The following is a 22,343-nucleotide window of genomic DNA, read 5'->3' as shown; positions in this document are numbered from 1 at the left end:
TTAAATTCGCCTATTCTCATCCATTTTAGTTCACTGGTTCCTAAGATGTCAATGTTCACTCTTCCCATCTCCTGCTTGACCACATCCAGTTTACTGTAATTCATGGACCTAACATTCCAGGTTCCTTTGCAATATTATTCTCTGCAGCATCAGACTTTGCTTTCACTACCAGATGCGTCCACAACTGGGCATCATTTCTGCTTTGGCCCAGGCACTTCATTCTTTCTGGAGCTATTAATAATTGCCCTTCACTCTTCCCCAGTAGCATATTGGACACCTTCCAACCTGGGGGTTGCTCATCTTCTGGTGTCATATCGTTTTGCCTTTTCCTACTGTCTGTGTGGTTCTCCATGCAAGAAACCACTCCAGATTAATAGAGTGGGTTGCCATCTCCTTTTCCAGTGTACTGCATTTTTTCCAGAAGTCTTCACTATAACCCAGCCATCTTAGATGGCCGTATACAACATGGCTCATAGCTTCCTTGAGTTACTCAAGCCCCTTCTCCATGACAAGACTGTAAACCATGAAGGGGTGGTATTGGAGTAATTACAGGTAGACAGAATAAAGAGAATTCAGAAATAGACACAAACACAGAGAGACACTTAATTTTTTTATAAACATATTAAGGACATTCAATGAAGAGAGAACAGGTTTTTCCAGTCTTGGAATAACTGATCATTCATATGTGAAAAATGAATATTAATCCATACTTAACACCATATACAAAAACCAACTCAAAATGGAATATAACCCTAAATGTAAAACTGAAAACGGAAACTTATGGTAGGAAACACAGGAGAACGTTTGTATGACTTTGGGTTAGGAAATACTGGTATCCTCAAGGTGCTAAGGAAAGTAAACATAAACCTTGAATCTCTACCTGGTGGTTAAGCATGCTACGTAAATTAAGGTGAGATAAAAAAGAAAAGGATTTAATACCTGCATATTGCAAATGTAAGAGGGGATATTTTTAGGCTAAACCACAGTGATGCCAGATGGAAGGTCAGAAATACAGGAAGGAATAAAAGTAATGGAATTCTAAAACATGGACAAGTCAAAAGGAATATTAACTGTTTAAAAACATAATGTCTTCTGAGATTTGAAATATATTTGTTGTGCTAAAATATGTGAAAGTAAGGGCATATTTATCAGGGGAAGGGAATTGTAGTCAAAGAGCTCCTGCATTCTTGCATTGTTAGAGAAGGGAGCCAAAATCAAGAATGTATATTGTAGTCTATAGAATACTCTTTTGAGAATTATAAAGTAGTAGATAACTTTCATACTCATGGGGGAGGGGTAGAGTAGGGAAGAATTTTTTAAAAACAAAAGGCAAGGAAGAAGAGAAAAAGCAACACTGAACATGATGAAAATATAGGAAATCATTTGGAAGATGGTAGTCTTAATCCTAGTAGATGAGTAATTAAATATAAATGAAATAAATATCAAATGTTGTCAAATGTGAAAAAAAGAACAAACTAATAACAAACTAAGATGTAAAACTACAAATGGTGACGAGTAAAGAAATGAAAAAAGAACATGCTAATAACTAAAGAAAGCTAGAGGAGATTGTATTTTTTTCTCTTTTGTGGAGTGGGCAGAGCCATTGGGGCATGTAGGATCTTACTTCCCTAAGTTGCTTTACTCATGTCTGACTCTCTGTGATCCTGTGGGCTATAGCCTGCCAGGCTCCTCTGTCCATGGGGATTCTCCAGCCAAGAATACTGGAGTGGGTTGCCATGCCCTACTCCAAGGGATCGTCCTGACCCAGGGATTGAAGCCACTGTCTCCTCCAGCTCCTGAACTGCAGGCAGATTCTTTACCCCTGCGCCACCAGGGAAGCCCCTTAGTTCTCTGACCAAGGATCAAACCTGTGCCCCTTGCATTGGAAGTGCAGAGTCTTAATCACTGGACTGCCAGGGAGGTCCCATAGAGTAGATCTTTTATATCAGACAAATAGACAAAAAAGTAATGATGAAAGATTCAGTTCTCCTGGAAGATCAAATAACTCTATATTTGCATGTCTTCAATAACACAACCTCAAAATATATAAAGCAAAAATTAATAGAAATAAATGAAAAAAATCATCATGAGAGTTTTAACTTTTAGAATGAGAAGACAAAAATCAATTCAGAATATAAAGGATTTCAACAGTAGAATTAGCAGTTTTGTTTTGTTTTGTTTTGTTTTTTTGAATTAGCAGTTTTGTTTTATATGTAGGACACCCAACAGCTGAAGAATGCAAATTTTTTCAAGTACACAAAGAATATTTTAAAATTAGCCATATACAGGACACAAAGCTAATTTCAAACTTAAAAGGATTGAAGTCATTCAATGCATGTTCTTTAACTACAATTGGCAGTAAGCTGGAATTTGAAAACAAGAAGATACCTAAAGTTTCACAATTTGACAGTTAGGAAATGCATTTATCTCATGAAGCAACAAAAAAATTATAATGTAAGTTGTGAAAATATTCTGAATAATAATGATATGAAAATCATGCAAATGAAACAATCATCACAATGTGTGGGATGCAGCTAAATCTATACTTTGCAGAAATTTTGCAGTCTCAAATGCACATTTAGAAAAGATTAGAAACAATCCAAATATATCCACTGTAAAAAGAAAAGAGTTGAATGCAGTTAAAAGGAAGAAATAAAACAAAAACATGAACTAATGAAATATAAAATAAATATACAATAGAGTATCAGTTCAGTTCAGTCGCTCAGTCGTGTCCAACTCTTTGTGACCACATGAACTGCAGCACTCCAGGCCTCCCTGTCCATCACCAACTCCCCAAGCCTACCCAAACCCTCGTCCGTTGAGTCGGTGATGCCAGCCAGCCCTCTCATCCTCTGTCGTCCCCTTCTCCTCCTGCCCTCAATCTTTCCCAGCATCAGGGTCTTTTAAAATGAGTCAACTCTTTGCATGAGGTGGCCAAAGTGTTGGAGTTTCAGCTTCAACATCAGTCCTTCCAATGAACACCCAGGACCAATCTCCTTTAGGATGGACTGGTTGGAGCTCCTTGCTGTCCAAGGGACTCTCAAGAGGCTTCTCCAACACCACATTTCAAAAGCATCAGTTTTTCGGCACTCAGCTTTCTTTATAGTCAATTCTCACATCCATACATGACCACTGGAAAAACCATAGCCTTGACTAGACGGACCTTTGTTGGCAAAGTAATGTCTCTGCTTTTTAATATGCTATCTAGGTTGGTCATAATTTTCCTTCCAAGGAGTAAGTGTCTTTTAATTTCATGGCTGCAATCACCTTCTGCAGTGATTTTGGAGCCCAGAAAAATAAAGTCAGTCATTGTTTCCACTGTTTCCCCATCTTATTTGCTATGAAGTGATGGGACCAGAGGCCATGATCTTAGTTTTCTGAATGTTAAGCTTTAAGCCAACTTTTTCACTCTCCTCTTTCACTTTCATCAAGAGGCTCTTCACTTTCTGCCATAAGGGTAATGTCATCTGCATATCTGAGGTTATTGATATTTCTCCCAGCAATCTTGATTCCAGCTTGTGCTTCTTCTAGCCCAGTGCTTCTCATGATGTACTCTGCATATAAGTTAAATAGGCAGGGTGACAATATACAGCCTTGACATACTACTTTTCCTATTTGGAACCAGTCTGTTGTTCCATGTCCAGTTCTAACGGTTGCTTCCTGACCTGCATACAGGTTTCTCAAGAGGCAGTTCATGTGGTCTGGTATTCCTGTCTCTTGAAGAATTTTCCACAGTTTGTTGTGATCCACACAGTCAAAGGCTTTGGCATAGTCAATAAAGCAGAAATAGATGTTTTTCTGGAACTCTCTTGCTTTTTTGATGAGCCAACAGATGTTGGCAATTTGATCTCTGGTTCCTCTGCCTTTTCTAAAACCAGCTTGAACATCTGGAAGTTCACGGTTCACATATTGCTGAAGCCTGGCTTGGAGAAGTTTAAGCATCACTTTACTAGTGTATGAGATGAGTTCAATTGTGCGGTAGTTTGAGCATTCTTTGGCATTGTCTTTCTTAGGAATTGGAATGAAAACTGACCTTTTGCAGTCCTGCGGCCACTGCTGAGTTTTCCAAATTTGCTGGCATATTGAGTGCAGCACTTTCACAGCATCATCGTTCAGGATTTGAAATAGCTCAACTGGAATTCCATCACCTCCGCTAGCTTTGTTCGTATATAGAGTATCAACAAAGCTTAAAGTTGTTTCTTTGATTTGGCAAATAAAACTGGTGAGCCGCTGGTAAGACTGACTAGGAAAGAGAAGGCACAGTCAATATCAGGAATGAAAAAGGGACATTGCTACAATCTGGCAAACTTATGTCCTGGAGGAATACAACTTACCACACTTCTTACTAACATAAGAAATAAAATCTGGAAAGTGCCATAAATGTTAAAAAGTTGAATAATTAAAAACCTCACATTTATATTTTGTGACCAGAAGATTGCTGGAACAACTCCAGTGTATAGTCTTCCAGATTCAAGTATAGACAGGAGAGTTATCACTTTTCAGAAGGATTCAGAAGTTCTGAGCCTAACTCCACTATGCAGAACTAAAGTAGTCATGTGACCAGGTGACTGGAATGCACAGACCAACCTGTTCCCAAGTTACATGCACATCCCTGGACTTGAAAGTAAGGAAGGCTGTTCCCTGGAGGAAATTTAAGAGTACAGCTGCATGAGGGAAGGGATGAATGCTATATGTCAAGCCAGAAACTTGTTCATGATAGTGAGAATGGTGGACTCACTCACATGTTGGAAAAGAGGTAATAATTGTTGAGAAGAAAGGAAAAGGACAAAAGGTTCATGTGAGGTGTGGAAAACTCTGCCCAGGTTAAAAAATCAGATTGAAATAGACCCTCAGAGGATAATGGGGGTGGAGTGATGTCAGCAAGATTGCAGAGCAGGAGATATCAGCATCCGTCCTCACATAAAAACAACAGCTGGACATCGATTCATAAACGGAAGTGGCTGTGGGATGGCTCAGAAATCCAGTTAAGAACCTGTGTTAACACAGCGGAGCAAAAAGGAAGAATTAACGAACAGAAAGGATTAGGGGGAATCAGCTTAGATGAGATGGCAAGGAACAAAGAAGATGGAGGTATCTGTATCAGCTACACAACTTGTGCCGTCATGGTCCCCAGCGGCCAGCTCTGTGAAGGACTCCAGTAGCCTTTGCAGCTAAGGACCTCTACAGCCCCCATGGCAGCTGCAACTTCCCCACGGCTTTCACAGCAGAGGAACCTGTAGTGAGAGCAGGCATGGGCCCCAGTTGCCTACTCCACAGAGGACCTTGGGTGCTTTCACCATGGAGTTAACCAGCAGCCGTCACCACCACAAGACACCCTAGGGAGAGAGATGCCGCTGCACCTTATTCTTCCCTCCCCAGAAGGAGCTGCTGGTCTGCTGCCCTGGGGCCAGGACTGCCAGCTGCCTCCCTCAACCCTGTGCAGACCCCAGACCCCAGAACCCTGGCTGTTGTGGTGGCACCCATGCTTCAGGTCCCAGCTCCATGGCAGCTGCACACTCATGCACCTGAGATGCTGGGGCCACCCCCGTTGTGAACGAGTCAGCACACCAGAACCCGGAGCCATCGTCCCCCTGTGAGTGCCTGCACTCCAGACCTCTGCTGTGTCTTTGTGCCATTGATACTATACATCAGACACCTGTGTTACTGCTGCCAGGAGAGTGTGCGCAGGCTGGATCCAGTGCCAAGAGGTGGCCCATCAGCGATAACATCCCCATGGGGAAAAGGGGATCAGAAGGTGCCCACAAACTCCCACCATTGTAGACCCCAACAGTCCCACAGCCTCTGTTGCTGCCTGCAGTTGAGGACTCGCACCATCCTTGCCAATACTGACCTCAGCTGGCGAGCTGCACAGAGCTACAGTGCTGGGCCTGCCCTGTACCTGCAATCAACGTACCCCATCCAACCAGCTTCCCTGTACCCACTGGCAGGTAAGGGTCTTCCCCACAAAAATCAGTTTGTAAGGTGTAGAAGAGATGAGTGATCCATCAAGTACACAGATATTAACACAGAGTTACAAGAAACATGGAAAAAAGCAAGGAAACATGACACCACCAAAAGGAGCAGAATAATTTTCCAGTAACAGGCCACAGAGAATTAGAGATCTATGAATTGCCATAGAATTCAAACTTAATTGTTTTAAAGAAATGTGGTGGAAGTATAAGAAAACACATGTAGACAACAAAATCATGAGAACAATACACAAAAATGAGAAGTTTAACAGAGAAATAGAAATAGTAAGAAGAACCAAACAGAAATTCTGGAGCTGAAGAAATATAATGAATGAGGTTTAAAAAAATGTAATAGAGATCAAGTCTGCAATACAGACTTGATCAAGCTGAAGACAGAATCTGTGAACTTGAAGATGAGTCATTTGAAGTTATCGAGTCACAGAAGAAAAGAGAATGAAAAATAGTGAAGAGAGCCTATGTGAATTATGGGGCTCCATCCAGTAACTAATATTTTCATTGTGGACATCCCCAGAGAAGAGAGAGAGAAAGGGTAGAAAACTTATTTTAAGAAATTTCCAGGAGGGAGGTTCAGGGGAGAGGGGACATATGTATACCTATGGCTGGATCATGTTGATGTATGGCAGAAACCAACACAATACTGTAAAGTAATTATCCTTCAATTAAAAATAACTTAAGAAAGAAAATTCTCAAATTGAGGACAAGATCATGAACATCTGTGTCCATGAATCTCTTAAGTCCCTATATAGATTTAACCCAAAGAAGACTTTCCCAAGATACATTATAATACAGCTATCAAAAATCAAAGACGAAGAATTTTGAAAGCAGCAATTGGGAGAAAAAACCTTGTTTTATATGGGAAAAAAAAACTCACAGCAGATTTCTCAGAAGAAACCTTTTAAGGCAGGAAAAGGTGGAATGATATATTCAAAATTCTGGAAGAAAAAAGCTGATGACTGAGAATACTACTTTAACAGGCAAAGCTGTCATTCAGAAATGAAGGAGAAATAGACTTTTCCCAAACATACAAAAGTTGAGGGAGTTCATCACCACTGTTCTTGCCTCATGAAAACACATGGAAGTATAAAATTCAGTGGTAAAAGTATATAGGCTGTTATAAATGTATTTTTATTTTAAGCCTCATGGTAGTCACAAAGTAAATACCTATACATAAAAGATAAAGAAAATACAGCATACCACTATAGAAAATCATCAGATCACAAAGGAAGAGAGGAAGGAAGGAACTGTGAAATAGAAAGCAAGAAGATGGCAGTTAGTGAGTCCATATTTATCAATAACTACTTTAAATGAAAATGAATTAATGTCTCTAATCAAAATATAGAGTTGTTGTTCAATTGCTAAATCATGTCCTACTCTTTGGGACCCCATGGAGTGCAGCATGCTAGGCTTCCCTGTCCTTCACAATCTCCCAGAGTTTACTCAAACTCATGTCCATTTAATCAGTGATGCCATCCAACCATCTCATCCTGTTTCCCACTTCTGCCCTTAATCTTTCCCAGCATCAAGATCTTTTCCAATGAATTGGCTCTTTGCATCAGGTGGCCAAAGTACAGAGTGGCTGAGTGAATTGAAAAACAAGACAAAACTATATGTTGTCTGCAGGAGATTCACTTCAACTTTAGTGGCATATATATCCTGAAGGTGAAGGATGGAAACTTATATTACAGGCTGATGGAAACCAAAAGAGAGCAGGGACAGTTATATTTATATCAGACAAAATGGCTGTGAGTCAAAATCTGTAACAAGAGACAATGAAAGTCATTCTATAATGATAAAGGAATCAGTTTATCAAAAGGATATAGCAATTGTAATTATGTATGTACTCAAGATGTGAGCACCTACATATATGAAGCAAATATTAACAGATCTGCAGACAGAAATAGATGTCTATGCACAAATAGTGGGGGACTTAAACTACTTCACTTTTAATAATGGATAGACCTTCCAGACGGAAAATCCATGAGAAAATATAGAGCAAAAGGACCATAGAACAAATGAACCTTAATAGACATAAGCAGAACATTCTACTCAACACCCAGAGTACACATTCTTCTCAAGTGCACATGAAACATTCTCCAAGATAGATCATTTGTTAGATTACAAAACAAGTCTTAACAAATTTAAGAAGACTGAAATCACATCAGGTTATTTTTCCAACCACAGTGTCATGAAACTAGAAATCAACAGGAGGAAAGCTGGAAAATGTAAAAATACATGGAAATTAAGCAACACATTTCTGAATAACAAATGGATCAAAGAGGAAATTAAAAAGGAAATAAAAATATCTTGATATAAATGAAAATGGCAACACAGTGTGCCAAAACTTACCTAGTTCAGCAAAAGCAATTTTAAGAGGAAATTTATGGTAACAAAAACTTACATTGAAAGACAAGAAAGATCTCAAACTGTTTAACTTCAGACCTCAAGGAACTAGTGAAAGGATGAACTTGGCCCAAAGTAAGCAGAATGAAGAAAACAACAAAATTCAGAGTAGAAATAGAGACTCAAAAAAAAAAAAAAAAATAGAAAAGATCAACAAAACTAAGAGCTAGTTCTTTGAAAAGTTAAAGTCAGCAAACCTTTAGCTAGGCTAAGAAAATGAAATCTGAATTGAAAGGGGAGATGTTGCATTTAATAATAATACAGAAATGAAAAGAATTATGAGAGAATACCATGAATAAGTACATACAAAAATATTGAATAACCTAGAAAAATGGATAAATTCCTAGAAACACACAGACTATCAAGACTGAATCATTAAGAAATAGAAAATCTGAATGGACCTGTAACTAATGAAGAAACTAAATCCATAATCAAAAATCTCCCAACAAAGAAAAGTCCAGGACTGGAAAACTTCACTGGTTAATTCTGTTAAACATTTAAAGAAGAATTAGCTCCAGTCTTTCTTAAACTCTTCCAAAAAAAATTGAAAAGGAGGTAACACTTCTGACTCATTTTGCTAGGCCAGCTTTACCCTGATACCAAAGCTAGCCAAGGATACTATAAGAAAACAGAGTTACAGCCCAGTATCCTTGATGGATCTATATGACATTTATATACAAAAACTCTCAACTAAATACTACCAAACTGAATCAAGAGCACATTAAAAGAATTATACACTACAGTCATGTGGGATTTATTCCTGAGGTGCAAGGATGGCTCAACATAAGTAAATCAATAAATGTGATACAACACATTAGCAGAATGAAGTAGAAAATGTTATGATAATGGCAATCGATGAAGAAAAAAGGCATTTGAAAAGATTTAAATGATGAAAATCTCTCAACAAATGAAGTGTAAAAGGAATGTACTTCAACGTAATGAAAGCTGTGTATAATCAGCCCACAGCTAACATCATACTCAACCATGAAAAGCTAAAGCTTTTCCTCTTAGTTTAAAAACAAGACAGGATTCACACTCTCATTACTTCTATTCAGCATCACCCTGGAAGTCCTAGCCAGAGCAGTTAGTCAAGAAGAAGAAATAGAGGGCATCCAAATCAGAAAGGAAGAAGTAAAAGTGTGTCTATTTGCAGATAACATAATCTAATATATAGAAAACCTTAAAGACTCCATCAAAGAACTGTTAGAACTAATAAACAAACCCAGTGAAGTTGCACAAGAATACAAAATCAACATGCAGAAATAAATTTTATTTCTATAAATGAATCTGAAAGATAAACTAAGAAAGCAGTCCCAATTACAATAGCATCATACTCAGAAATAAATTTTACCAGATGAAAGCCATGTGTGCTAAAAACTATGAGACATTAATGAAAGAGATTGAAATAAATGGAATCATATCTTATGTTCTTTGATTGAATTCAATGTCTATCCAAACTTATCTACAGATTCAATGCAGTCCCCATCAAAATTCCAGTGTCATTTTTCACAGAAATAGAAAAATTCTAGAATTCATATGGAATCACAAAAAAAGCCAAATAGCCAAAGCAGTTTTGAGAAAGAACAAAGTATATTATTTCATGATTTCAAACTATATTGTAAAGCTATGGTAATCAAAACAGCATATGGTATTAACATAAAAATAGACATAGACCAGCAGAACGGAGAGCCCAGAATACACTCAAGCATATACGGTCAACTAATCTATGAAAAGGGCACCACACATGTACACAGTTGAGGGAAAGGTTAGTTTCTCCAATAAATGGTTCTGAGAAAACTGGACATCCAAATGGAGAAAAATGAAATTGGATATCTGTCTCACACCACCCACAAAAATCAACTTAAAATAGATTAAAGACTGAAACTTAAGGCCTGAAACCTTAAGAATAGAACGGCCATATGTTCCAGCAGTCCAACTTCTGGGCATTCATCCAAAGGAACTGAAATCACTGTCTCAAAGAGACATCCGCATCTCCGTGTTCATGCACCATTATTCATAGTAGCCAAGATACGGAAACAACCTTAATTGTCACTAGTTGAATGGATAATGAAAACATGGCGTGTTCAGCCATAAAAAGAAGGAAATCCTGCCATTTGTGACAGCATGGGTGAAATCACAGTCATTATGCTAGGTAAAAGAAGTCAAGCAGAGAAAGACAAATACTCCTTGATTTCAGTTGTATGTGGAATTTGGGAGGGAAAAAGTTGAGCTCATAGAACCAATGACTGGAATGGTGGTTTGCCAGGGGCACACATTAAAGAAAGCATATGATCGTCTCAATAGATGGAAGAAAACATTTGATAGCAGTCAACATCTATTAATGACTTTAAATAATAGGGACATAAATAGAAAAGTGTATTTGTTTAATCTGACAAAGGATATCTATTTTAAAAACAACAGCAACTATTCTGAATGGTGATATGCTGCTTTGTTTTTTGTTTTTCTTGTGAGATGGAGAGCAATATAAAGATACTCATTATCAATACTTATTTTCAGTATCCTACTGGAGGTCCTCAATAGCCCAATGTAGAGTAGGACATTTTAAATGAGTTCCCTGACCCAATTCCAACTTGGTATGTGTGCGTAGGCTTCTCCACACCAGTGAGCAATTCTTAGATACCACCAAGGTGCCTGAGAATTCAACTCAATTCTGACACTTTCTACCTGGAGATAGAATCAGATTCCAGAAGTAAAGGGTTCAGTTCCACTGGACCACCCTCCACAATAGATGCCAGTCACAAGCCCAGGTTGTTATCTGTGTATCTAACCAACTTGCTAGAAACTGGAGTTTCCAACAGATATCCTCAAACTTAGGATGTCAGTTGCAAGTTGAGGTTGTTTCTTGTACTTCTGACTGACTGGCTATAAATCAGAGTTTCCCATGACCCTTTAATTTGCTTGAATTGCTCACACAACTCAGAGAAACATGTTTTTACTGGATCACCGATTTATTATAAAAGGATGTTAAAGTATATCAATCAGCAGCCAGACGAAGTGATATATAAGGCAAGGCATTGGGAAAGGGTATGGAGCTTCTGTGTCTTTTCCAGGCTCACCGCTCTCTCCAGTCTCCATGTGTTCAACCTGGAAGCTCTCTGAACCTTGTCCTGTAGAGGTTTTATGGAGGCTTCATTCAGTTCAGTTCAGTCACTGAGTCGTGTCTGACTCTTTGCGACCCCATGGACTGCAGCACGTCAGGCCTCCCTATCCATTACTAACTCCCAGAGTTTACTGAAACTCATGTCCATCGAGTTGGTGATTCCATCCAACCATCTCATCTTCTGTCACCCCCTTGTCCTCCTGCCTTCAATCTTTCCCAGCATCAGGGTCTTTTCCAATGAGTTAGTTCTTTGCATCAGGTGGCCAGAGTATTGGAGTTTCAGCTTCAACATCAGTCCTTCCAATGAACACCCTGGACTGATCTCCTTTAGGATGGACTGGTTGGATCTCCTTGCAGTCCAAGGGACTCTCAAGAGTCTTCTCCAACACCACAGTTCAAAAGCATTAATTCTTCGGCGCTCAGCTTTCTTCACAGTCCAACTCTCACATCCATACATGACCACTGGAAAAACCATAGCCTTGACTAGACGGACCTTTGTTGGCAAAGTAATGTCTCTGCTTTTTAATATGCTATCTAGGTTGGTCATAACTTCCCTTCCAAGGAGTAAGTGTCTTTTAATTTCATGGCTGCAATCACCTTCTGCAGTGATTTTGGAGCCCAAAAAAATAAAGTCAGCCACTGTTGCCACTGTTACCCCATCTATTTCCCATGAAGTGATGGGACCAGATGCCATGATCTTAGTTTTCTGAATGTTGAGCTTTAAGCCAACTTTTTCACTCTTCTCTTTCACTTTCATCAAGAGGCTCTCTAGTTCTTCTTCACTTTCTGCCATAAGGGTGGTGTCTTCTGCATATCAGAGGTTATTGCTATTTCTCCCAGCAATCTTGATTCCAGCTTGTGCTTCTTCTAGCCCAGCGTTTCTCATGATGTACTCTGCATATAAGTTAAATAGGCAGGGTGACAATATACAGCCTTGACATACTCCTTTTCCTATTTGGAACCAGTCTGTTGTTCCATGTCCAGTTCTAACGGTTGCTTCCTGACCTGCATACAGGTTTCTCAAGAGGCAGGTCAGGTGGTCTGATATTCCCATCTCTTTCAGAATTTTCCACAGTTTGTTGTGATCCACACAGTCAAAGGCTTTGGCATAGTCAATAAAGCAGAAATAGATGTTTTTTTGGAACTCTCTTTCTTTCTCAATGATCCAGTGGATGTTGGCAATTTGATCTCTGGTTCCTCTGCCTTTTCTAAAACCAGCTTGAACATCTGGAAGTTCACTGTTCACACATCGCTGAAGCCTGGCTTGGAGAATTTTGAGCATTACTTTACTAGCATGTGAGATGAGTGCAATTGTGCAATAGTTTGAGCATTCTTTGGAATTGCCTTTCTTAGGGATTGGATTGAAAACTGACGTTTTTCAGTCCTGTGGCCACTGCTGAGTTTTCCAAATTTGCTGGCATATTGAGTGCAGCACTTTCACAGCATCATCTTTCAGGATTTGGAATAGCTCAACTGGAATTCCATCACCTCCACTACTTTTGTTCATAGTGATGTTTTCTAAGGCCCACTTGACTTCACATTCCAGGATGTTTGGCTGTAGGTGAGTGGTCACACCATTGTGATTATCTGGGTTGTGAAGATCTTTTTTTGTACATGAGGCTTCATTACATAGGCACAATTGACTATGTAATGAATGGCATCATTGGCCATTGGGGATTAATTCAACCTCCAGCCTCTTGACCAGGGGCTGGGACTGAAAGTTCTAACCCTCTGATCACATGGTTGGTTCTCTTGGCACCCAGTCCCCACCCTTGGGTGGGACCCAAAAGTCATCTTCCCTGAAGCATTTTCAGGAACTGAGGGCAAGGGACCAAATATTATACTCATAATGTATAATTAATGCTCTTAGTGCTCAGGAGATTCCAAGGATTTTGGGAATCTGTGAGCCAGGATGTATGGATGAACACCAAATACATGTTTTTCCTATAAATCACAAATATTGCAGACATGAAGCAGGAAAGGAGGGTGAGAGGAAACAGAAAGGGGAAGAGAAAAAAGCAGGAAAGGATAAAAGAGAGGAAGAAAAGCAAAAAGACTGAAGAAGGCCAGGCCCTGCTTTACACAGTGAAATCTGCATTTCTACACATGAGACCCAGCATCACTCTCTTTTGTACCTTCCAGGTGATTCCAGTCTGCAGTCATCTTTAAGAACCATGCCCTGTCCAGTTTTTGTAAATATTTAAAGAAGTGTCACAGTGCTGGCACAATAGCTTAATTTTTCATTTGAAGTAAATACCTTTTTCTCAAAACAAGGTTTTCCAAAGCAAATTTTTGCTTGTTTGAGTTTGTACCAGCTAAAAGTAGGCTTCCTTTTTTTTTTTTTTTTCCAGAAGTGAAATCAGGGATCATTTATTCAGCTGCTTTTAAAGACACGTCATCACTGTTTTCCCAGGCCTGTGGCAAAAACTAATGTCTTCTTTTTTTCTGGTAACTTCATAATTCCGTGTTCCCAAAACTTTTTATCTTTTTGAGCAAGAATTCTTTTAGGTGTCTTTTACAGTCTTCCAGGGAGTTGGAATTTTTCCATTAAGAAAATTTGTAAAACTGAAATAAACAAAAATCCGGTGCAATGTCTGGTCAGTACAGCAGATGAATCAGAACTCCCCAGCCAAGCTGCAGCAGTTTTTGCCTGGTCATCAAAGAAGCATTCAGTCTTGTGTTATACTAATGGAAGATGATGCATTTTCTGTTGACTGATTTCAGACGCTTTTCATCAAGTCCTGCTTTCAGTTGGTCTAATTGGGAGCAGTACTGGTTGGAACTAATTGTTTGGTTTTCCTGAAGGAGCTCGTAAATAGAGGACTCCCTTCCAGTCCTACCGTATACACAACATCACCTTCTTTGGATGAATACTGGCCTTCGGTGTGGTTGGTGGTGTTGGTTCATTTCCCTTGCCCCACAATCTCTCCCATTCTATATTGTTGTACGGGTCCACTTTTCATCACCCTTCACAATTCGTTTTTAAAGTGGAATGTTTTTCTTGCAGTTCAGTAGAGGATTGCATGTGGACTTATGGTCAAAAGGTTTTTTTTTTTTTGGCTTCACTTATGTGGAACCCAAATATCAAAGCTATTAACATAACCAAGCTGGTGCAGATGATTTTCATTGCTTGATTTGGATAGTTTGAGTGTGTCGGCCATCTCCCATGTGGTATAACATTGATCTCAGTTAATGTCTCAATTTGATTGTGATCAATTTCAGCTGGTCTAGCCAACCACAGAGCATGGTCTGGTATTGGTTTCCATGATAGTTTATCATGGGATATTGAATATAGTTCCCTGTACTATATAGTAGGACCTTGTTGTTTATCCATTCTATATATAATAGTTTGCATCTGCTAATCTCAAACTCTCAATCCACCCTCCTTCAGTCCCCTTACTCTTTGGCAGCCACAAGTCTGTTATCTATGTCTGTGAGTTCATTTCTGATTTGTAGATGAATTCATTTGTTTTATATTTTATTTTTTAAGTTATTTATTTGTTTATTTTTGGTTGTGCTGGGTCTTTGTTGCTGAGCATGAGCTTTAGTTGCAGAAGCAGGGGCTACTCTTTGATGTAGGTGTGTGGGCTTCAGCAGTTGCGGCACGTGGGCTCTAGAGTGTGGGGGCATGTAGGATCTTCCCAGACCAGGGATTGAACCTGTGTCCCCTGGATTGGCAGGTAGATTCTCAACCACTGGACCAACAGGGAAGCCCCTGTGTTATATTTCAGATTCTACATATAAGTGATATAATATGATATTTGTCTTTCTGTTTCTAACTTAAACTTCACTTAGTATGATAATCTCTAGTTCTATCTGTGTTGCTGCAAATGGCATTACTTTGTTGTTTTTATGGCTAAGTAGTATTCGTATATATTGGAGAAGGAAATGGCAACCCACTCCAGTATTCTTGCCTGGAGAATCCCAGGGACGGGGGAGCCTGGTGGGCTGCTGTCTATGGGGTCACACAGAGTCAGACACTACTGATGTGACTTAGCAGCAGCAGCAGTATTCGTGTGTGTGTATATATATATATACACACACACACACATATATATCACATCTTCTTTATCTATTTATCTGTTGAAGGACATCTAAGTTGTTTCCTTGTATCAGTGATTATGAATGGTGCTGCTATGAACATAGGGGTACATGTATCTTTTTGAATTATAGTTTTTTTCCAGATACATGCTGGATCATATGGCAACTCTATTTTTAGCTTTTTGAGGAACCTCCATACATGTTTTCTGTAGTGGCTGCACCAACTTACATTCTCACCAACAGTGTGGGAGGGTTCTTTTCTTTATGTCCTCTCCAACGTTTATTATTTGTAGACTTTTCAAGGATGGCTATTCTGACTGGTATGAGGTGGTACCTCATTATAGTTTTGATTTCCATTTCTCTACTAGTGATGTTGACCATCTTTTTATATGGCTGTTGTTGGCCTATAATTTTTTTCTTTTGTAAATGTATTTTTCTGACTATCAGGGTAATGGTGGCCTCTTAGAATGAATTTGGGAATGCTTCCTCCTCTTCAGTTTTGGGGATAGTTTGGGAAGGCTAGGTATTAGCTCTTCTTTATATGGTAGAATTTTGTATGTGAAATCATCTGTCTGGTTCTGGACTTCTGTTTGCTGGGAGTATTTTGATGGCAAACTCAGTTTCACTACTACTGACCTGTCTATTCCAATTGTCTATTTCTTTCTGATTCAGTCTTAGAGGATTGTGTGTTTCTAGGGTTTTTATCCATTTATTCTAGGCTGTCCAATTTGTTGCTGTATGATTTTTTTGTATCTCTTTGATATTGGTTTTATTATTTCTTCTTTCATTTCTTATTTTGAGTCCTTTTTTTCTTAATGAGCCTGGATAAAGACATCAATTTTATGCCAAAAATAAAGCAAAAAATGCTGGGTCTTGTTTTCATTGATTATTCTATTGTTGAGGGTTTTTTTTTTTTTTTTTTTGGGGGGGGGTCTCTATTTTATTCATTTCTTCTCTGATCTTTATTGTTTCTTTTCTTCTGCTGACTTTGGGCTTTGTTATTTGATTCTGTTAGATAGTAACTGATGTTGTTTATTTGAGATTTTTCTTCCTTTTTGAGGTAGGCCTTTATTGCTTCCCTCTTAGAACTTCCCTTTTCTGTGTCACATGGATTTTGGAAAGTTGTGCTTTTATTTTCATTTCTCCAAATGTTTTCTGATAACCTCTTTGATTTCTTCATTGACCCATTGTTTTTATAATATCATACTATTTAGTCTCCATGTTTTTGTTTTTTTTCCCCCATTTTTCTTCCTGTAATAAGTCCCAAAAGTGGAAAGTGAAAAAGCAAAAGTGTTAGTTGCTCAGTCATGTTCGCTCTTTGCAACCAGATGGACTATAGCCTGCCAGGCTCCTCTCTCCATGTAATTCTCCAGGCAAGAATACTGGAGTGGGTAGCCATTCCCTCTCCAAGGGATTTTCCCAATGCAGGGATCAAACCCAGGTCTCCTGCATTGCAGGCAGATTCTTTTCTCTCTAAGCCACCAGGAAGCCCAAAAGTTTCATACTATTATTGTCAGAAAAAATGCTTGATGTAATTTCTGTCCTCTAAAGTTGTTGAGACTTGTTTTGGGGCCTAGCATGTGATCTGTCCTAGAGAATGTTCCACATGCACTTAAAGAGAATGTATATTCTGCTGTTTTTAGATGGCATGTCTTACAGGTATATAATAAGTCCAACTGGTCTAATGTTAAGACCACTGTTTCCTTATTGGTTTTCTGTCTGTATGATTTCTCCCTTGATATAAGTGAAGTGTTATTCTATTCTTATTCTATTGTCAATTTTTCCTTTTTCTGACCATTAATATTTACTCTCCATATTTAGGTGTGCCTACATTTGTTTTTGTTAAGTTGCTGAGTTATGTCTGACTCTTTGTGACCCCATGGAGTGTAGGCTCCTCTGTCTTCCACCATCTCCCAGAGTTTGTTCAGATTCATGTCCATCGAGTTGGTGATGCTATCTAACAATTCTGTCCTCTGCCACCCCCTTCTTTTGTCTTCAGCATCAGGATCTTTTCCAATGAGTCAGCTCTTTGCATGAGGTGGCCAAAGTATGGGAGCTTCAGTAACAGTCCTTCCAGTGAATATTCAGGGATGATTTCCTTTAGGATTGACGACTGGTTTGATCTCCCTGCTGTCCAAGGAACTCTCAACAGTCTTCTCCAGCACCACAGTTTGAAAGTTTCAATTCTTCACACTTAGCCTTTTTTATGGTCTCTTCAGTACATGACTATTGGGAAAACCATAGCTTTGACTATATGGACATTTGTTGGCAAAGTGATGTCTCTGCTTTTAATATGCTGTCTAGGTTTGTTGTAACTTTTCTTCCAAGGAGCAAGCATCTTTTAACTTCATGACTTATAGTTGCTGTCCACAGTGATTTTGGAGCCCAAGAAAATAAAATCTGCCACTGTTTCCATTTTTCACCTTCTATTTGCCATGAAGTGATGGAACTAGATGGGACCTGGTATCTTACCTTTTTAAGTGTTGGCTTTTAAGCCAGCTTTTTCACTCTCCTCTTTCACCCTCATCAAGAGGCCCTTTAGTTCCTCTTCACTTTCTGCCATTAGAGTTGTGTCATCTGCATATCTGAGGCTGTTGATATTCCTCCCATCAATCTTGATTCAGTTTTTGTGATTCATCCAGCCTGACATTTCACATGGTGACAATATACTCCTTTCCCAATTTTGAACCAGTCAGTTATTCCATGTTCAGTTATAACTGTTGCTTCTTGACTTGTATACAGTTTTCTCAGGAGACTGGTAAGTTGGTCTGGTAGTCCTGTCTCTTTAGGAATTTTCCACAGTTTGTTGTGAGCCACACAGTCAAAGGCTTTAGTGTAGTCAATATTAGGTGCATATATATTAACGAATGTTTTATTCTTTTCTTGCATTGATCACTTTATCAATATATAATGGTCTTCTTTGTCTTTTTTATAAACTTTTTCCTAAAGTCTATTTTGTAAGATATGAGTATTGCTACCAGCTTTCTTGTCATTTTCATTTCTGTGAAATATCTCCTTCCATCCCCTCACTTTTAGTCTGTGTATCTTTAACTCTTGAACATAAATGGGTCTTGTTTTTTTATCCAGTCATCTTCTCCATGTCCTTTGATCAGAACATTTAGTCCATTGACATTTAAAGTGATTATATATAGGTATGTACATATTGCTATTCTGTTACTTGTTTTCTGGGTTGTTTTTTTCATTCTGTGTTCTTTTCATCTTCTTTTAGTTTCTTTCCTTGTGGTTTGATTATTTTGCTAAGTGGTATGCTTGTGTTACTTTCTCCCTATTTTTGTGTCTACTGTAGGATTCTGATTTGTGGTTGCCATGGGGTTCCTATATGTTGACCTAAATGTCTATTTATTTTAATCTGGTCATTTAAGTCATTTAAGTTCAAGCACATTCTAAAAAAATCTCCATTATTTTACTCATCTCCCCCACATTTTTTGGGTGTTTTGGTGTTTTTTTTTTTTTTTTAGCTGTGCCACACAGCATGCAGGATCTTATTTCCCTGAACCAGGGATTGAACCTGTGCCTCTGCAGTGAAAGCATGGAATCTTAACCACTGGACCACAAGTGGAGTCACCACATTTTGTGTTTTTTTTTATGTCATATTTTACATCTTCATGTATATCCCTTAACTGTTTATTGTAGTGATAGTCGACTTTCTAATTTTTGTCTTTTAATCTTATACTAACTTATATAAGCATTTGATCCACAGTCTTTGCTGTATATACTGTGTATTCTCCTTTACTGGTGGGATTTTCCCTTCCTATAAATTCTTTCATTTTGTTGTACCCATTTTTCTTCCACTTGGAGAAGACTATCTAAGACTTCCTTTAAAGTTGGGTTAAAGCATGTATATTATCTATGGTGAAACAGATCACCAGCCCAGGTGGGATGCATGAGACAAGTGCTCGGGCCTGGTGCACTGGGAAGACCCAGAGGAATCGGGTGGAGAGGGAGGTGGGAGGGGGGATCGGGATGGGGAATACGTGTAACTCTATGGCTGATTCATATCAATGTATGACAAAACCCACTGAAATGTTGTGAAGTAATTAGCCTCCAACTAATTAAAAAAATAAAAATAAAATAAAGTTGGGTTAAGTATTGTGAACTTTTAGTTTTTCCTTATCTGAGAAGTTCTTTAGCTGTCTTTTAATTCTGAATGCTAATCTTGTTGGGTAGATTTTCCTAGGTTTTAGATTTTTCCTTTTTAGCACTATGGGTACGTCATGCCATTCCCTTGTGGCTATAAAGTTTATGCAGAAAAATCAGCTGATGGACTTATGGGTGTTTCTTTATATGTTACTCTTTGTTTTTCTCTTGCTGCCTTCAGATTCTCTCTTTGTCTTTAACATTTACCATTTTAATTATGATAGGTCTTGGTGTATATGTCTCTTTCAGCTTGGGACACTCTATGTTTACCATACGTGGATATCTATTTTTCTTCAGGTTCAGGGAGTTTTCAGGCATAGTTTCATCAAATACATTTTTTTACCCTTTTCTCCTTGGAACCTCAATATTGCAAACGTTAGTATGCTTGATATTGTCCTGCTGCTGCTGCTAAGTCGCTTCAGTTCTGTCTGACTCTGTGCGACCCCATAGATGGCAGCCCACCAGGCTCCCCCGCCCCTGGGATTCTCCAGTCCAGAACACTGGAGTGGGTTGCCATTTCCTTCTCCAATGCATGAAAGTGAAAATGAAAGTGAAGTCACTCAGTTGTGTCCGACCGTTAGTGACCCCATGGACTGCAGCCTACCAGGCTCCTCTGTCCATGGGATTTTCCAGGCAAGAGTACCGGAGTGGGTTGCCATTGCCTTCTCCTGATATTGTCCTAGAGGTCCCTTAACTTGTTCTCGTTTTTTAATATTCTTTTTCTGTTCTGATTGGGTGATTTCTATTATTTTGTCTTCCAGCTCTCTTAGGCATTCTTCTGTATAACTTAGTCTGCTGTTAAATCTTTCTGGTGTTTCTTCATTTGAGTTGTTGTATTTTATGACTTTATTTTTTATATTTTCTACTTCTTTGTTAAAATTTTCTCTGTGTTCATCTATTATCTTCCTTAGTTCATTAAGCATTCTTTTACTAATGCTTTGAACTCTTTCTGGTAAATTATTTATCTCTGTTTTACTAGTTATTTTTTTAGGGTTTTTTTCTCCTTTTTTCATATGAAAGAAATCCCTCTGTCTTCTCATTTTGCTTAACATCTGTTTTCTCTATGAAATTAGGTGAAACAGTTACCTGTCTTGGTCTTAAGAGTTGTACTTATATGGGAACATCTCTGCTCGGTCTGTCTTTGCCCAGTGGCTTTGGTGGGAGAGCTGGATCTGAAGTAAGCAGGGTCATATCTTTTCCCAGAGTGTGCGAGCTGGTGTCACCTTGATGGTATGTAGTATTGGAGATGGAGAGGTTAGAGGCAGAGCCAGGTAGGATCTGGGGCTTCTTGTATGCTCATTGGTCATCACAGCCCTATCAAGGGTGGGGTCTGGTCCCAAAGTCTAGAGCAGAATCCCTAAGGGTGGAGTTCAAGCTGCCTTCTTTCCCTCTGAGTGTGTGCTTCCCACTCTCCTGACAATGAAATGTTTGCTCCAGTGGAGATCTGTGCTAGAGCAAGAGGATCTGAGTGGTACCTGGTATAGGCCAGTGTGTGCTTGTACTGTGCCTGCACACCCGTCAGAGCTCCAGTCCGTCCTGATCCGCCGCCTCTGTGAGCCCCAGTGATGACTGTCCCACCCCACCCCCGCCCAGATGCAGGGCTGGGTCAGAGCTGGCTCTCTCTCCTACAGATGCAGATGTCCTCCACCGTAGCAGCCTTTGACCTAGTGGGAAGCCGTGCTGAAGCTCGTGGTGCGGGAGTGGATGCTCAGTGTGGTCTGGGGCATGCCTTGGATCAGTTGCAGGAAACTGACCAGAGTCCCAGGCACTTTCAGTCTGCTTCCTCTGCGTTTACTTCCTCTAGGAGTAAACAGAGTATTCACACTCTTCATGAGTGAATTCTAGGTTTCTTACAGCCCTCCTGTTAGTCCCACTGGTTTTCAAATCAACCGAGGGGACTCATCTTCTTGGTGTCAGACCCCAGGGATGGGATATCTAACGTGTGGTTCATACCACTCACTCCTCAGGGAGGATCTCCAAGCCCATGCAATCCCCCTTTACCTCTGTGTCCCCTGCTAGGGGCATCAGTTCTGACCTGATCACTTCCTACCCGACTCAGTGTGGACCTTTACAGCCTTGATTGTACAGAAGGCTTCCTGCCAGTCTTCAGTTTGATTTTAGTGAGAGTTGTTCCACCTGTGATGTATTTTTGACGTGTTTGCAGAGGGTGGTGAACACGTTGTCCTTCTACTCCTTCATCTTGATCTCCTCTCAAGCTGGTCCAAGCTTCTGATCTTACCAAAGCATGGTATCCGGCTCATCAGAAGTTACTGTCCTCTCCAGGGCAGGGGAATGTGTATTGCTTGCTACTTAAGACTTTATAATTTCATTTTACAGTTTTGTGGAATGGGCCAGTGCAGGGGTCATAAGAGCCATGTTTTTATGGAGCTTGCCTGGCACATGGGGCCATGGAAAGACAGTCGACAGACAGGGATAGGTTATGCCTGATGGCTAAGTGCTACAGGAAAATCAGAAGGAAGGTGGGATGTGCTAGTGTGGCTGAATGGAACACTTCTGGAACACAACCTGAGGTGGGAAGCAGGGTTGCAGGAAGATGTGTGCAAGGAGTCTCACACTGGAGCTAGCACATGCATGAAGTTGGCATGTCGGAGAAAAGGAGAAGAGGACTTGTG

At 39.5% G+C, this 22,343-nt stretch overlaps 1 protein-coding gene across 6 annotated transcripts in view; it reads left to right on the top strand.

Annotated features, from left to right (window-relative positions):
• WNK2 (WNK lysine deficient protein kinase 2) overlaps window positions 1-22,343 on the top strand; it is a 149,596-nt gene that overhangs the window by 82,878 nt on the left and 44,375 nt on the right. The gene's annotated exons all lie outside the window — the stretch shown is intronic.

The sequence above is a fragment of the Dama dama genome, chromosome 16, assembly GCF_033118175.1.
Source record: "Dama dama isolate Ldn47 chromosome 16, ASM3311817v1, whole genome shotgun sequence".
Lineage (NCBI taxonomy): Eukaryota > Metazoa > Chordata > Mammalia > Artiodactyla > Cervidae > Dama > Dama dama.
The sequence above is the reverse complement of the archived record's forward strand: the minus strand, read 5'-3'. Positions and strand labels throughout refer to the sequence as shown.